The following is an 18,319-nucleotide window of genomic DNA, read 5'->3' on the forward strand; positions in this document are numbered from 1 at the left end:
CAGGCTCCTTGTCCTTGCTGTTGAAGGTGTTGGAAATTGATTGTCCTTTGTTCATGGCTCTTTCTCAGAAACTGCCTGCTCAATTTCAAGAAGCAGAGACTGAGGCCTAGTTCTTAGCTGAGTTATTAGGGCAGGTTGTCATGATATTTGCCTGGCACTCTCACAAATAAACCTATTACCCCAAATAGCTTTTGGTCATGGGGTTTTATCACAGCAATATAAAACATATCAAAGATTAGTAGTGTGTACATAGATTGTGTGACTCTTTCTGGAGAGACATGAGAAAACATCTGTTGATCCCAGGTATGGCACCAATGGCATATCAGAAAATGATCCACCCAGGTCTATTTCACTGAATTAATGAGTTTATTAGATTTAATTACAAGATCATGGATGGCAGGATAAATATTGGAGCATGAGTGCCTCAAAGGTGGTTGCATCTCAAAAAGCCCATGCCAGCAGGGGTGAAGACTCATGAAATCTGCATTCCTGGAGCTACCTGAATGAGTTGCTGGCAGCTTGATTAATTGGAAGATCTCCTCTCCTCAGCTAGTGTTATTGCACATAGAACCTTGGGGAGGGCCCTGCCAATATTGTGTGTTTCAGGATCTTCTTGAGACTTGTGAGGTTTTGTTTAATGAGTTCTCTTCCAAAGGCAATGGTTCAGTTCAGAGGAACTAAGTTTTCAAAATCATAGTAATGGAAACATGTGAGAAGGAGGAGATTTCTTACCTCCATTACATCCTAGAAAATGTTTCTCAATAGAGAGGTTTATATTGAAATATTAAAGAAATATATAGATGCTACTCTTCAGAGAAGACTCAAACACCATTTGGTATACACAGAACAGTATATGAAAAAGTCCAGTCTTAAGAGTGAGATTCCTGCGGTTGTTTGGCTCCAACTGTTTGAGGGGCACCCAGGCAGGGGGATCGGGTTCTGTCCCTGGTCTATGGGCAGGCTTCTGGAATCCAGAGCCTGTGGTGTGGCAGCTTGCACAGCCTTGGTGCAGTGGGAAGGGACTTGGACCTGCCTAGGCTCAGTGTGCTGGGCTCTGCTGACTCCCCATGGGAGACCTCGATTTTGGAGATGTGGGAATGCGGGGTGGCTTGGGAAAGAGGGCTGGAGTGTGGGAGGAGGGAGGAGGGGGTATCTGTGGATAGTATGTGGAGTGAGGAGAAAATTTCTTAATAAAGAAAAATGAAAAAATTTTTTTTTAACCATTAAAAAAAGAGTGAGATTCTTGAATATCAGCAGGAATGGAAGAAAGTCAGGATGGGGTAACTGTGTGTAAACAGGATCAAAATACAGATACATATAAGAAATTGTCATAAGATTCAGCATGTTGTATAACATCATTACATATTAGAAATATATACTAATAAAATAGCAGAGCCTCTTGTTGATAGGGAATTGTGAAATACTCAACATGGTTATAGCTTCAAGTAGGTCCTGATTTAAAGCTAGTCAGGTTGTAGAGTTCACCAGAGTGAAATGATATAGAGACCCATGGATTAAGAAATAGAGTTAGATTTCTGTCCAGTGGACAGTGAGGAACATAACATTTGTAAGTAAAGGAAAGCCACTCTCATAACTATATTGGAGTAATAAAGGATGGTCCCGAAGTTAGAGATCCATGTCTTCAGATTCTAACTTTTGTTTCACTGCAAATATCAGTCTTGTTAGAGAAAGGGCTATGGTTACCACAGAAAACTTCCTCAGACCATTCTTTGGGAACTCATGGAGTGCAGACAATCTTTGATCTCAGCTTATCATTTTTTGATTTCTGTGTACACAGTGGGATCTGTGGAAAATTACTTGTGAATCTGGGAAATGGGAGTGGTCAATTTTTGTTTGAAGATCATCTGCTCAAATTTTAAGTATGTCACCTCCTGCACTTCTTGTCGTTCAGGTCCCTAGAAAGAGGTAAATGTTGAGTCCTGTTTGCACATAATCTTGAAGAAAATAAAGGAATATTAGACTGTATGTAAGAGAGCAGACTCAGGAGGACCCACCTGTCTGTTCAGTGTTGTTCTCACTTCAGAGTCTTGGTCCATGATGGCTGCATTTTAGAGGACAGAAGTAATCAAACCCATGTAATAAAGCACTTCTGCACTCTCATTTCAAATGCAAAGTACTAGTGAGAGATATGGTAAAACCCAAGGTTGCTCACCTGCCCCAAATTAGAATCAGATGTCCTGCCTCTGTATAGTCACAACCACATCCCATACATGCTGCACCCTGGTAATTCTTTCTTCAGAATACTCTCTTTCTCTCTCTCTTGCTGCCCATCTCCTCTTGTAAAACATCCTCCTAGATATTATTTGGATGTGGAGATGCAAAAGATACAGTGAGAAATTAGTCAGTAGTCTGAGAGCTGAGGGGAAGTGCAAGGGCTCTGGTTCCTCTCTAGAAAGCCCAGCCTCAGTTTCCCTGTCTTAGCCCAAGTGTCCTTTTGTAAGTAAAGAATACACACCTGTATTTCTCTGGTCTTGTTTTCTCACACTACTCAGACGACACTCACTGGCTTGTTCCTGAGACTTGCTTTTTTTTTGGCAGAGCAACAAGAATAAAGGAGGATGATGAGGAAGACAAGGATCATGGTCACTGACAGTCCAATCAGAATATGCAGGTTCCTGTGGTTATCTGGAGGAAGATTTGAGCCCAATAAGAGGTACATCTTAGGATCCCCATTTTGATAAATTGCATAATATTTATTGATTGAAGGATACTTAATACAATGTTGACAAGTCTTGATCAAGAACCTACTAATAATATTCTGCTCAATAGAAATAGTATTAAACTGACCCTAGTGACTTATTCCCATATATGAATGGAAGTCTCAACTGTCAGCAGACGATCTTATATTTGTGATAGATGGTAATTAATACAGATACCCACAACTGGTCAAGTTGCAGAGGAGAAGAGACTATAGAATTCTTGGTACTAAATGAGATGCTTCAATCTCAAATCCTCCACATGTTCAACATCATTGTGAAAGAGATGGAAGAAGAGCTTGAAAGAGAGGCTATGGATAACCATAGGGACACTGTCTTCTGTACACTGCAGGGCAGTTGAATATATGCACTTCACACCAGGTTGAGATAGCATGCCCAAGAACAGTGCAGTCTCAAGCTAGACAAAATCCTAGCATGGAGCGTGGAGGGGAACATGAAGTCCCACCCCTAGTCCAGGGGCTATACATAATGGATAACTGTTGGGTCTCTAAGTTTCCACAATAGAGAAGAGGAATCAATTACTCACAAGTTTGGAGTCTGGTTCTGTGTGAGAAGTGCAGCTTCTTGATGAGTTTACTATGGAAGGGGACAGGAGAGGGAGAGACTTCACCAAGAGGTCCTTTCAGTTTGGACGATGACCAGCACTCACTCCATCTCTTAGCGCTGAGCTTTCAGAGGTAGGATGCCGTTATGTGGTTTGCTTTGAGGTATTGACTCTCTACTTGGATTTTCAAGTTGTGTGAGTCAATAGAAATACTGTAGAGAGATCTATGTGAGTGAGAGCTCAGGAGGGATGCTTCCTCTCTGATTTGCCCAAACTGATTGCGACCTTATCCCTAATGAGTCTGTCCTGACCTTTTTCTAACTCTCCTTGGTACATACATGTTCCAGTGTGGCTGGCCAAGTAAGATAAGGAATGTTTGGGTGGCTTCTTGTCTATTATTTTGTAATCTGATATCCATTTTTTTTATTAGGAAAAAATTTTCATTCATTTTACACACCAATCAAAGGTTCTCCTCTTTCCTCTTCCCACCCAACAACCTCCCCTCCCAACCCATCCCCCACTCCCTCCCACAAGAAGGCAAGGCCTCCTGTATGGAGACACATTCAGTAGAGGCTAGTCCAAACCCTTCCCCCTGTCTCAAGCTTGCATGAGGTTCCCCATCACAGGTAGTGGGCTCCACAAAGCCTGCTCATTCACCAGAGATGGATTCTGATCCTACCACCAGGGGGCCTCCCAAACAGATCAAGCTACACAACTGTCTCACCATGCAAAGGGCCTAGTCCAGTCCCATGTATGCTCCACAGCCATTGATCCAACTTTCATGAGTTCCCTCTAGTTTGGCTTGGTTGTCCCTGCATGTTTCCCCATCATGATCCTAATGTACTTGCTCATAGAATCCCTCTTCTCTCTCTTTGACTGGACTCCTGGAGCTCTGTCGAGTGATTGGCTGTGAATCTCTCTGATATTCATTTTCAAACTCCATATCTTTTTTTAAAAAAAGTTCTTAAATGAAGTATAATTATCTCTCTTTCCCTCTCCCTTTCATCTCTCCATTCCTTCCGAGGTAATCTTCCTCCAAGCTCTTTCATATACTCCTTTAAGTTGATAGCGTTTTATCTTTGATTACTATTAAGTGTGTATACACAGGGCTGGAGAGATGGCTCAGGAGTTAAGAACACTTAATTGTTCTTCCAGAGGTCCTGAGTTCAATTCCCAACAACCACACAATGGCTCACAACCATCTGTAATGAGATCTGGTGCCCTCTTCTGGCCTGTAGTCATACATGCACACAGAACACTGTATACATAATAAATAAATAAATCTTTAAAAAATGTGTGTATACACACATATTTATACATATGTTTATGTATATCTCACTGAGACCTTGCTTGTATATCTATATATATCTGTCTATCTATCTATCTATGTATCTATGTATCTATCTATCTATCTATCTATCTTGCAAAATAACTCCCAAAAACCCTTCTCTGTAGCTGCCTAAGATACTTTTTCTTTACCATCAGTAGAAACATGGCTTTAATATTTCATTTGTCACAAGACATTTGCTATATATATATATCTATATATCTATATCTATATCTATATCTATCTATATATATCTCATGAGGCTCTTTTACATGTATCAGGAAGGTACAAGAGGTCACTTGGGGATGACCACACATGGGAAGAGTTACTGTAAGAGCCATATCATCTATAGTTCCCTTTCTGGATCACAGAACCGAGAAGGAAGTTGGCCTTGAATGTCTCACTGTGGCTCTGCACTGCAGGCAGCCCATGCCCCTGAGGCACCCCTTCCCTGGACAAATGGAACATGTCAAACTGATCATCAGAGATGCATGACAAGATCATGTTCTCTCCTGAAATCACCACAAGGCCTATCAGGGATGACAGAGAAGGTTTCTTGTATAAACCTGGAAGAAAAGAGGCAGAGACAGTTAGAGGGGCAGCTCCTTTCCAGTGTTCATTCACTCATCAGTTCTCTATCTCTGCTTCCTTTTCTGTGATTTCTCTCTCTCTCTGTTCCACCTTTAATCTTCTTCTTTCTACTTCCCCATCTCTTCCCATCTCCCTCTTTTCTTTTATATTATCCTACTAAATCTCTGACTTCAATCCTGTAACCATATATTTTACCCAAGGTTTTGTTTTGTAACAGTTTCTGTCTTTATATGCATTGGGTCATTCCAAATGCCTTTACAGTTTGTTTTTATTAACATTTATTAATTTTATGTAGCAATTGAGTTCATTATGAAATATTAAAATATATAATGTATTTTTAGATTTGTCTTCATTAAAAATTTGAAATTAAAATATAACTACATCATTTCATGGCCTCTTTTTCTTGAAGTGTTTTTGCATATAATTTATATGTATAATCTTGATCATATTTATGCGATCATTCTTCTTTTCCATCAACTTCTACTGATTCTATTCCTTTTCCCAATTGTTCTGTTTTGTGTAGGGAAAAGGGTCTGACTAAAGAAACCTACCCTGACACTGGAGCCCAGAACTAGAGAAAGATGGCTTAGATCAGGGAAGAAAGAAACACAATTTGGCTGAGTCAGATCAGAACCATCTCTGCCCCTGGCCAACTGACTTGTGAAACTAACCAATCACAGAGCAGGACAGTAGAACCCCGGGCCCAAGTCAACTCCTGGTTGACTCCATCCCCAAGACATCCTGTGTAAGCTGCTCTTCCTAGTCAGTTAGAAAAAAGGCTGTTCTCTCCAACTTGGTAGAGGCAGCTACTCTCCTGGACTCTTCCTTCTCAAATAAATCTTTTTCTTAAAAAGAGTTTTGGGTGTGAAGATCTTCATTCACTGGTGTAGAGAAGATTCTTGCTGACACGTCCCTCAGTGGACAAAACAAGGGAAAGCTGAAAGAGCAGAGCAAGGAGGAGCTGAACAGAAGACCTTTGCTGAAATGTCCCTCAGTGGACAGAGCAAGAGAGAGCTGAAAAAGTAACACTTTTCTCTGGAGCCAGAGGAGATTGCTACATTTCTGCAGGGGTTTCCCCTTTTGCAGAGTGAAGCAAAAGAAGCAACATCTTAGGCTGGAGAAACAGAGCTCTGCTAGGAATCCCCCTTAAGTGGGGGCTGAGCAAAGCTCAGCTGTAGTGCCTCTCCAGGAGAGGAGGAGGATTGCTATATCCTGTGAGAAGACCATCCCCCATCACACTAGGTACAACCTGACTTTCCCAAACAGTCAGGATACCCTTCCCTGCTGAAGCAGTTCCAGGCATGACTTTCCTGAGAAGTCAGAAAAATTTCCCTTCCAGTATTGGGCTGCTTCTTTGCAGTTCCAGTTGTTAGAGCTGTGTTAAACAGCTCTAGGTGTGTGGAGCACCTTCAGGGCAGAGCTGTTGTTCTGAGCAGCTCGAGGTGTCTAGAATACCTTGCCCTCCAGGGCTGGATTGTCTCCTTGCAGTTCTAGCCATCAGAGCTGTCCTAAGCAGCTCAAGATGTTGCTTGACTCCCTCGGTAGTCAGGACACCTTTCCCCAGAGTTGTTGCAACAAATTTACTTATATTGTTGGTGCCAAAACCCAGGACCAAACTCACAGAGTTGCAACCAATTTACTTACATTTTGTACATTCAGCTTTTCCAAATGTTTAGTCAATCAATGTGTTTAATTACAGGTACTTATTGTTTTTAATTAGCATACAAAGTAATGGACTTCATTAAGACATCCTCATACAGTTCATTTTGTCCATTTTTGCCCATCCCCTCCCTTCTACTAGCTTTACTGTTCCCTTTTCCATCCCACCCATTCCTTCTTCCATGGCACATGTATTCCACCTCTTTCCCCATCACTCTTTGTTAATCTCCTTTCCACTCTCATGGTTAGTTTTCAATTTCATGACCTAGAACTTCCTCATCCTATGTGTATTGAAAATCTAGAATCCGAATTCATTCTGTTATTCATTTTCTATATTGTCTCTTTTTACATATTTGTGTTAAGTAATCTCACTTTTCTAAGTACAGAATATTCCAGAATTGTGCTTGTTTCCCTTGAACAGTGGCCACAATGATCTCCCCTTTCTTGTTCCTCTTAGTGTGTGTACTGCACAAGTGTGATCTATCATCTGTCTTCCTAGTTCTGTTTTGAAGTATCCAACATCTGCCATTATCTTTACTTTCAAATGTTCCATTCAAGCTTAAGACTTTTGCAAGTTTTTTCTTCTCCTACATGCTGTTTACCATGTCCTCATCCATTTCTGTCTCTGAGTCTTTCTCCCAGTCCCTCTGTCTGACTTATTATCTGTATATATTTCCATGTCCCTGCTTTATTTGTGCCTGTTTATTCCAGGAGGAAAGCCTGTAGGATTTTTTCAGCCATCCCAGAATGTCTGAGTTACTTTGGAACATGTACTGAGAACAGTTTGGAGATGTAGACAACAGACAGCAATTGGTGGTCCCCTCATTTACCCAGGGTTCTGTTATTCTAGGATGAATGATTAGTCAACCACAAGAAAGGAAGAACCGTCAATGTAGACAGAAATTCTACCAGTGACATCTGTACCAAAGCCTCAGGACTCATGAAGAACCAGCCCCACTCAACACATAAACTGATGTCAGACACATGTTGTGTCTAGGACTTCTGGCAAATGTCTTGTAGAGGTAAAAGCCAAACAAAATTTTGAACTGTCCAGGCCTTTGAACATTAGTAGAAGGACGCCATTGTCTCTGATTCATATGAAGTTAGGCAAGCCATCCCTTTCTTTTTACCTCTTGTTATGACTCCTTTGATCTCTCTGTATCTGTGCTTCACATTATAAACAATGGTCTGTTTTTGTGTCTCTGTTTTCATTGTCTATGTCAGTAATATATGCAACAAGGCTACTTTTCTCTAAGTTTCACATTCCTCATATTCCTCATGACCTCCCAGGACTTGCAGTCTATAGAATAACTGCTCTACATCACAAAAAGGATGATGAGCAGGTAACACTCTCTTACCTGTGATCTTTATGTCAACAGGGTCACTGGATTCTGACCACTCATATGGTGTGTGATTGTAAGAACCATAGCATGTGTAAGTCCCAGCATGGTCAGGCGTCACAGGACCTATTGAGAAGTTGGCATGGGAACCCCAAGATGAGATTCTGCAAAAAGCTGGAAAGAATCCTTGATTATCTTATTTTTTTTTTTGTAGAGTCAAAATGAAGTTGTCAAACATAATCACTGAGTGACACTTCAGGGTCACCTTGACTTCTGAATTTACCAGGGGATTTGGTAGGGCCAAGAGGAAAGGCTTCCTGTAGATTCCTACAATAAAGAGATTGTGAATATGAACCTGACTACAGTCTATGAATCCTAGGAAACCCATGTTTTTCCCCTTTAGCCTGTTCTTTATGTCAGTGCCTCAGTGTCTTTGTCACTGTTTATGCCAACTTTGTACACAGACTCCACCATCTTTCTTTGACCATTTTCCACTTCTATGACTCTTGTAGCAGCACAATATTTTCCCATTGGCCTGGTGCAGGACTGCGTCTGTTGAACCTGTCTACTCTAGCAATTATTGTCCCTTTCTAAGTTGGAGAAGGCAGAAAACATGGTAAACTTTATACTAGGTTCCTTCATGGTCCTTTTAATGGTACTTTGGACTAAGTACAATCATTGGCAAGATAAAAGAGTTAGTCATGAATGTTGGCAACAGGGAATCTCTTCTGGCCTTCTCTACAGATGAAACTTCTGTAAGGCATTTCCAAATCTGGCACCATTAGTATAGTTTCCTCCAAAAATATGGATGCATTACCTTCCTTACTAGACTGACCTCTGCACTTTCCTGCCCAGTTCTTAATTTGGCCTTGACATGGATTACTGTATTAGTTTTTAGTCACTACCATAACAAATTATCACAAGTGATTCTTGAAAGAACACAAGTCTTATGAGGATTGGAATTCCCAAACAAGCACAAATAGCATAAATAAGTTATCTGCAGTGAGGTATTACTGCTGAAATCACTGGGGAAGTATCCACTTCTTTTTGCCTTCCAGTTTCTAGGGGCCTCATGTATTCCTTGACACTTGGACCATTCCTCCACTGTCAGAGTTAGCAATAGGGTGTCTCTCTCATAATGCTTTGTTTTGCCTACAACTGCATTTCCCCTTATTTTGTTATATGAACCCTTGTGGTTCTACAGTCAGGATAATTCTGGATATCCTCCCATTCTGATGTCACCTTAATAATAATAAATTCCATCTTCAGGTACAATTTTTCCTTAAATTATTCAACATTCAGGAAGTTGTAGGGACAGGAAAGTGCATGTCCTTGGGTATCATGTTACTCCCACCTTACTATCCAATACCTGTGTTGAATATTCCTTTATAATGTTGAGACTTGATTGTATCTTCTTCTGAAAATTCTAACATGGGGAGATATGATACTTTAAACATGATCTCTGACCTGAAACTATGATGTTCAGAGGGTCACTGTATGCTGAGAGTTCATTAGAACATTGATGATTGTAATTATAGCATCTGTAGGTTCCTGCATGTGCTGGGGTCAGAGGGCCCAAGTTAAGGTTCTTCTGGAATATTCTGTCATGGAATTGAGAGATAGGATCTCCATGTTCTTTGTACAGCTTGAATATATAACAGTCACTATGAGAGTCACATTGAAGTTCCACATGGTGTCCCCGGGGAGCAACATAGCTTGGCGAGGCAGACAGTGAAGGCTTGCCATGACTTCCTACAGAAAGATGAACAGAATAAAAAGTTTAATGATCCCCCATCATTCCTGAGAGGCGAGCCTCCAATTTTAACTCATCCTCATCAGGATCCTTTGTACAACAATTTTCTCTGAATTGAAACATCCCTGTTTTAATGTGAGAGAATGAGAGCCTCAGGGGACCCAGGAGGTAAACAAATATCATATGTACTAGAAAGTTTAAACTTGTAAATTCACCTTTTTTTTGTTTTTTTGTTTTTTTTGTTTTTGTTTTTGTTTTTTTATTTAATTTTTATTTTGCAATACAATTAAGTTCTACATACAGGCACAGATTCCCTTGTTCTCCCCCCTCCTGCCCCCTCACCTTCCCCCCAGCCCGCCCCCCATTCCAATCTCCTCCAGGGCAAAGCCTTCCCCACAGACTGAGATCAGCCTGGTGGACTAAGTCCAGGTAGGTCCAGTCCCCTCCTCCCAGGCCGAGCCAAGAGACCCTGCATAGGCCCCAGGTTTCAAACAGCCGACTCATGCAATGAGCACAGGACCCAGTGCCGCTGCCTGGATGCCTCCCAAACAGATCAGGCCAATCAACTGTCTCACCCACTCAGAGGGCCTGATCCAGTTGGTGACCCCTCAGCCATTGGTTCATAGTTCATGTGTTTCCGTTTGTTCGGCTATTTGTCTCTGTGCTTTATCCGACCTTGGTCTCAACAATTCTCGCTCATATAAACCCTCCTCATTCTCGCTAATTGGACTCCCAGAGATCCACCTGGGGCCTAGTCATGGATCTCTGCATCCAGATCCCTCAGTAGTTGGATGAGGTTTCTAGCACGACAATTAGGGTGTTTGGCCATCCCATCACCAGAGTAGGTCAATTCGGACTGTCTCTCGACCATTGCCAGCAGTCTGTTGTGGGGGTATCTTTGTGGATTTCTGTGGGCCTCTCTAGCACTTTGTTTCTTCCTATTCTCATGTGGTCTTCATTTACCATGGTCTCCTATTCCTTGTTCTCCCTCTCTGTTGTTGATCCAGCTGGGATCTCCCACTCACCCAAGCTCTCTTTCCCTCGACCCTCGCCCTTCACTACCCCCACTCATGTCCAGGCTGTTCATGTAGATCTCATTCCATTTCTCTGTCATTGGGCGATCCCTGTGTCTTTCTTGGGGTCCTGTTTTCCAGGTAGCCTCCCTGGTGATGTGAGTAGCAGTCCAGTCATCCTTGTTCCACATCTAGTATCCTGTTATGAGTGAGTACATACCATGTTTGTCTTTCTGAGTCTGGGTTACCTCACTCAGGATGATTTTTTCTAGATCCATTCATTTGCCTGCAACCTCATGATGTCATTGTTTTTCTCTGCTGAGTAGTATTCCATTGTGTATATGTACCACATTTTGTTTATCCATTCTTCAGTTGAAGGGCATCTAGGTTGTTTCCATGTTCTGGCTATTACAAACAATGCTGATATGAACATAGCTGAACAAGTGCTCTTGTGGTGTGGTTGAGCATTCCTTGGGTATATGCCCAAGAGTGGTATAGCTGGATCTTGGGGGAGATGGATTCCCAATTTTCTAAGAAATCGCCATATTGATTTCCAAAGTGGTTGTACAAGCTTGCATTCCCACCAGCAGTGGAGGAGAGTTCCCCTAGCTCCACATCCTCTCCAGCATAAGGTGTCTTCAGTGTTTTTGATCTTAGCCATTCTGACAGGCGTAAGGTGGTATCTCAGAGTTGTTTTGATTTGCATTTCCCTGATGATTAGGGATGTTGAGCAATTCCTTAAATGTCTTTCAGCCATTTGAGTTTCCTCTGTTGAGAATTCTCTGTTTAGTTCTATAGCCCATTTCTTAATTGGACTGTTGGGCATTTTGGTGTCTAATTTCTTGAGTTCTTTATATATTCTGGATATCAGTCCTCTGTCAGATGTGGGATTGGTGAATATCTTTTCCCATTCTGCAGGCTGTCGCTTTGCTTTGTTGACCGTATCCTTTGCCCTACAAAAGCTTCTCAGTTTCAAGAGGTCCCATTGATTGATTGTTTCTCTCAGTGTCTGTGCTACTGGTGTTCTATTTAGAAAGTGGTCTCCTATGCCAATGCGTTCAAGACTACTTCCAACTTTCTCTTCTAGCAGGTTCAGAGTAGCTGGATTTATGTTGAGGTCCTTGATGCACTTGGACTTAAGTTTTGTGCACGGTGATAGATATGGATCTATTTGCAGCCTTCTACATGTTGATATCCAGTTTTGCCAGCACCATTTGTTGAAGATGCTTTCTTTTTTCCATTGTGCACTTTTGGCTTCTTTGTCAAAAATTATTTGTTCATAGGTGTGCGGATTAATGTCAGGGTCTTCAATTCGATTCCATTGGTCCACATGTCGGTTTTTATGCCAGTACCAAGCTGTTTTTATTACTGTAGCTCTATAGTACAGCTTGAAGTCAGGGATCGTGATGCCTCCAGAGGTTGTTTTATTGTACAGGATTCTTTTTGCTATCCTGGGTTTTTTGTTTTTCCATATGAAGTTGAGTATTATTCTTTCCAGGTCTGAGAAGAATTGTGTTGGTATTTTGATGGGGATTGCATTGAATCTGTAGATTGCTTTTGGTAAGATTGCCATTTTTACTATGTTAGTTCTGCCTATCCATGAGCATGGGAGATCTTTCCATTTTCTGACATCTTCTTCAATTTCTTTTTTCAGGGACTTAAAGTTCTTGTCATATAGGTCCTTCACTTGCTTGGTTAGTATTACCCCAAGGTATTTTATGTCATTTGTGGCTATAGTAAAGAATGATGTATCTCTGATTTCCTTCTCCGCTTTTTTGTCCATTGTATATAGGAGGGCTACTGATTTTTTTGAGTTGATCTTGTATCCTGCTATGTTGCTGAAAGTGTTTATAAGTTGTATCAGTTCCTTGGTGGAATCTTTGGGGTTGCTCAAGTATACTATCATGTCATCTGCAAATAGGGAAAGCTTGACTTCTTCCTTTCCAATTTGTATCCCCTTAATCTCCTTATGTTGTCTTATTGCTCTGGCTAGAACTTCAAGTACTATATTGAATAAGTATGGGGAGAGCGGACAGCCTTGCCTCGTTCCTGATTTTAGTGGAATTGCTTTGAGTTTCTCTCCATTTAATTTGATGTTGGCTGTTGGCTTGCTGTAAATTGCCTTTATTATGTTTAGGTATGTTCCCTGTATTCCTGATTGCTCCAAGACCTTTATCATGAAGGGGTGTTGGATTTTGTCAAATGCCTTTTCAGCATCTAGTGAGATGATCATGTGGTTTTTTTCTTTGAGTTTGTTTATATGGTGTATCACATTGACAGACTTTCGTATGTTGAACCATCCTTGCATCCCTGGAATGAATCCTACTTGATCATGGTGGATAATTGTTTTGATGTGTTCTTGGAGTCTGTTTGCCAGTATTTTATTGAGTATTTTTGCATCAATGTTCATGAGGGAGATCAGTCTGTAGTTCTCTTTCTTTGTTGTATCCTTGTTTGGTTTGGGAATCAGGGTAATTGTAGCCTCATAGAAGGAGTTTGGTAATGTTCCTTCTGTTTCTATTGTATGGAACAATTTAGAGAGTATTGGTATTAACTCTTCTTTGAAGATCTGGTAGAATTCTGCACTGAAACTATCTGGTCCTGGGCTTTTTTGGTTGGGAGACTTTTAATGACTGTTTCTATTTCGTTAGGGGTTATTGGACTATTTAAATAGTTTATCTGGTCTTGATTTAATTTAGGTATGTGGTAACTATCCAGAAAATTATCCATTTCTTTTAGGTTTTCCAGTTTTGTGGAATAGAGGTTTTTGAAGTATGACCTGATGATTCTCTGGATTTCCTCAATGTCTGTTGTTATGTCCCCCTTTTCATTTCTGATTTTGTTGATTTGGATGCTCTCTCTCTGTCTTTTGGTTAGTTTGGATAAGGGCTTGTCTATCTTGTTGATTTTCTCAAAGAACCAACTCTTTGTTTCATTAATTTTTTGTATTGTTCTCTTTGTTTCTATTTTATTGATTTCAGCTCTCACTTTGATAATTTCCTGGCATCTATTTTTCCTGGGAGACTTTGTTTCTTCCTGTTCTAGAACTTTCAGGTGTGCTTTTAAGTCACTAGTGTGAGATTTCTCCAGCTTATTTATGTGGGCGTTTAGTGCTATGAATTTCCCTCTTAGTACTGCTTTCATAGTGTCCCATAGGTTTGGATATGTGGTGTCTTCATTTTCGTTGATCTCTAGGAAGTCTTTAATTTCTTTCTTTATTTCTTCCTTAACCCATTGGTGATTCAGGTGGGTATTGTTCAGTTTCCATGAGATTGTAGGTTTTCTGTAGTTTTTGTTGTTGTTGAAATGCAACTTTAGACCATGGTGGTCTGATAGAACACAGGAGGTTATTCCAATTGTTTTGTATCTGTTTAGATTTGTTTTGTGACCAAGTATGTGGTCGATTTTAGAGAAGGTTCCATGGGGTGCTGAGAAGAAGGTATATTCTTTTTTGTTAGGATGGTATGTTCTGTAGATGTCGATTAAGTCCATTTGAGTCATGACATCAGTTAAGTCCTTTATTTCTCTGTTAAGTTTCGATTTGGGGGATCTGTCCAGTGGTGAAAGTGGGGTGTTGAGGTCTCCCACTATTAATGTGTGGGGTTTTATATGTGATTTAAGCTTTAATAATGTTTCTTTTACATATGTGGGTGCCCTTGTGTTTGGGGCATAAATGTTCAGAATTGAGACTTCATCTTGGTGGATCTTTCCTGTGATGAGTATGTAATGCCCTTCTTGATCTCTTTTGATTGATTTTAGTTTGAAGTCTATTTTGCTGGATATCAGGATGGCTACACCCGCTTGTTTCTTAAGACCGTTTGATTGGAAAGTCTTTTCCCAGCCTTTTATTTTTAGGTAGTGTCTATCTTTGAATTTGAGATGTGTTTCTTGTATGCAGCAGAAAGATGGGTCCTGCTTTCATATCCATTCTGTAAGCCTATGTCTTTTTATAGGTGAATTAAGTCCATTGATATTGAGGGATATTAATGTCCAGTGATTGTTCATTCCTGTTATTTTTTGGTGGTGATGTGTGTGTACTTTTCTTCATTGGGGTTTACTGCTGTGGCTTTATCTATTGCCTGTGTTTTTGAGGGTGTATCTGACTTCCTTAGGTTGGAATTTTCCTTCTAGTGCTTTCTGTAAGGCTGGGTTTGTGGATAAATATTGTTTAAATCTGGCTTTGTCATGGAATGTCTTGTTCACTCCATCTATGATGATTGAAAGTTTTGCTGGGTATATTAGTCTAGGCTGACATCCATGGTCTCTTAGTGTCTGCATTACATCTGTCCAGGACCTTCTGGCTTTCAAAGTCTCCATTGAGAAATCGGGTGTTATTCTTATAGGTTTGCCTTTATATGTCACTTGGCCTTTTTCCTTTGCTGCTCTTAATATTCTTTCTTTATTCTGTACGTTTAATTGTTTAATTATTATGTGGTGAGGGGACTTTTTTTGGGGGTCCAGTCTGTTTGGTGTTCTATAGGCTTCCTGTATCTTCATAGGCATTTCCTTCTTTAAGTTGGGAAAGTTTTCTTCTATGATCTTGTTGAATATATTTTCTGTGCCCTTGAGTTGGTATTCTTCTCCTTCTTCTACCCCTATTATTCGTAGGTTTGGTCTTTTCATGGTGTCCCAAATTTCTTGAACATTTTGGTTCATGACTTTGTTGACTTTAGTGTTTTTTTTGACTGATGAATCTATTTCTTCTATTGTATCTTCAACGCTAGAGATTCTCTCTTCCATCTCTTGCATTCTGTTGATTATACTTGCATCTGAAGTTCCCAATCGTTTTCTCAGATTTTCTATTTCCAGCATTCCCGCTGTTTGTGTCTTCTTCATTTTTTTCTATTTCCCTTTTCAGGTCCTGGACTGTTTCCTTCATTTGTTTCATTGATTTTTCTTGATTTTCTTTCAGTATTTTATTGTTCTCTTCCAGGACTTTTTTGATTTCTTCTAATTTGTTTGCCCTTTCCTCTAGTTGTTTACAGCGTTCTTCACATTTTTTGTCTTTTCCTCTACACGAGCCTCTAGCTTCTTCATGATGACATTCATAAGGCTATTTTCTTCTGCTTCTTCCAACTTCTGATGTTCAGGTCTAGGTGTTGGAGGAGGGCTAAGGCCTGGTGATGGTGTATTGCTATTCATTTTGTTGTATGTGTTTCTGCCTTGACGTCTGCCCATCTCCTTGTGGTTCGTTCTTGGCCTTATCCGCACACTTGGTTCAGACAAAGCTGACAGATTCAGGAAGTCTCTCTCTCTTGTCCAGATGGGAGCTCTCTGTGCTTCAGAAGGGAAGTCCGGGGCAAGATGGGAGCTGGGGGCCGGTCTCTAAGTCTCAGGAAGAGGCTTGGGGCTCAGGCGGATGGGGATGGGGGCAGGGCGTGGAGACTGCAGGGTCTGCCAGGGGTCTTGGAGAAGGGGATCCTTCCCGGTGGGGCTAAAAGGAACCTGCCCGGTGAGCAGAACCTGGGGCCAAGTTGGGCAGGTCTTCCCTGGAGTGGCTGGTGCCCAGGGATGGGGTCGGGGGCAAGCTAGGACTCTCACCTGTAAATTCACCTTTGTCCCTTACCAGCTCTAAAGAAAGAGTAAGCAACTGGGCCAGAAGAACTCTAACTGTTACTATATGAGATGTGTTGAGCTGCCGTAAAGTTGTGCAGAGAGCTCCAGGGTTTTGGCCTTCATGATACTCACCCATATTGAGGTGTGCTTTAAATAGTGTTTCGTGTCATTCCTTGCTTCTGTAAATAACCTCTCATCCATACTTCTATTGGTTACCTCAGTAAACTCACAGATTCACCTACTTGTACTTTGGCACAACCATTGTTTTCTTTGTCATGAATTTCCTTTATGAGGTTAGCAGATTTATATGTGCTGGATATTCCCAAAGGAAGTCTCAGATACAACTGGGTCATTTTAAAGTGATGGGTGTGAAAGAGTATAAGTAGCCCCCAACTATCATATACATACATATGGCACATAGTTCATGCTAGGGTATACTAGCTGAGAATTTTGGGTAAGTATTGAATAACAAAGTAGATTTGATCATGAAAGTATCGTAATCTAAAGTGAAATTACACTAGAAGATTAAAAGGAAAGATTCATGTGAGTGAGATGACAGATAGGAATTGATGCCACCAAGGGAGCAGAAAAGAAATGCTCTTGATCCAAAGTTACCAACTCTAGAAATCTAACAATATTCAGATGAGAAGTACATTGTGAATATTCCAGAACTCCTGGATGAGGAAGAGATAGCTCATAGGACCACAGAATTGACAAAATCCACTAGAAGGGGTAATGAGTCTTTTGAACTACTCTGTCCCTTACATACTCTTGTAAAGAGCTTCTTACTCAGAGGTCACACTGGCTCATGTACACTAAGTGTGGTAAGTTAGAGGTAGACATATAGTTTCACTGTCATTTCAAGGCTACTTGCATGTATAACATTTGGAGTACTGCTTTATTTGGCCGCTTGTGTGACTTGGAGATAGAATGGATTTGCTGTCATGATGGCCAGCCCAGGAGTCTTGGTCATTGATATGTATCTGCTTGGTGGATATTCTTGAGGATATCCAGAATGGCAAGACACTGCAGTGAAGGCCATATAGACTCCACGCAAGAATACAAGTCAGCCAGGGTGGACATCTTGCACCACTGCACAGCCAGAGGCCATCATAAACCCCAGCCAGAAAGTGTCTCTGACTGCAGAGTGTGTCCAGCAATCTTACTAAATCAGGAAGCACAGCCAGCAACAGCATCTGATCTCAAAACACAGAAAGCATTACAGCCAAAGTAGAGAATCTGACACTATGGTCAGGCTGTCCAGGGTTGCAACCAGTTGGCTTGTCTACTGTCCCAGGTTAGACTATTTACCATCAGAGAACTCCTGTATATGATGGAGTAGTTCATTATCATCAATGCAAAGGTATCAATGTGCAAGAACACGAGCATTAAAATCAGGGAAGTAAAATATCACAGAGAACAATCGTCCGGCTAGGCAGTAAACACAAAGGAACAGAAGAGCTTTGTAGCCCAAGACAAATAATTCAGGTACTATTTTTTATGAAGTTACAGAAGTAGAAGCAAGCATGAATAAAACTTGGGTGGTTATCTGCCACTCAGGTAAAGGCCACACCAGTCAGAAGAACAGGTGAAGGCCAAACCAGCAAGAAGAACTGAATGACTTCCCACCTGCCCAAGGAACTCTGCAACTCCCCTGGCTTTGTTTCCAAAGACCCAGTATGCTTCCATCCCTTCCTGGTCTCAAACCCAGAAAATCTTTCAATCACCATAGATTGAGAAAACAAGATATTCCATTATATAGTCAAATTCAAACAATATCTATGTACAAATTCAGCCC

The 18,319-nt window shown here is 40.9% G+C and overlaps 1 pseudogene; it reads right to left on the reverse strand.

Annotated features, from left to right (window-relative positions):
- Positions 1–1,814: 1,814 nt before the first annotated feature.
- Positions 1,815–16,657, reverse strand: LOC131902635 (killer cell immunoglobulin-like receptor 3DL1; annotated as a pseudogene).
- Positions 16,658–18,319: the final 1,662 nt, after the last annotated feature.

This window comes from Peromyscus eremicus, chromosome 1, assembly GCF_949786415.1.
Source record: "Peromyscus eremicus chromosome 1, PerEre_H2_v1, whole genome shotgun sequence".
Taxonomy (NCBI): domain Eukaryota; kingdom Metazoa; phylum Chordata; class Mammalia; order Rodentia; family Cricetidae; genus Peromyscus; species Peromyscus eremicus.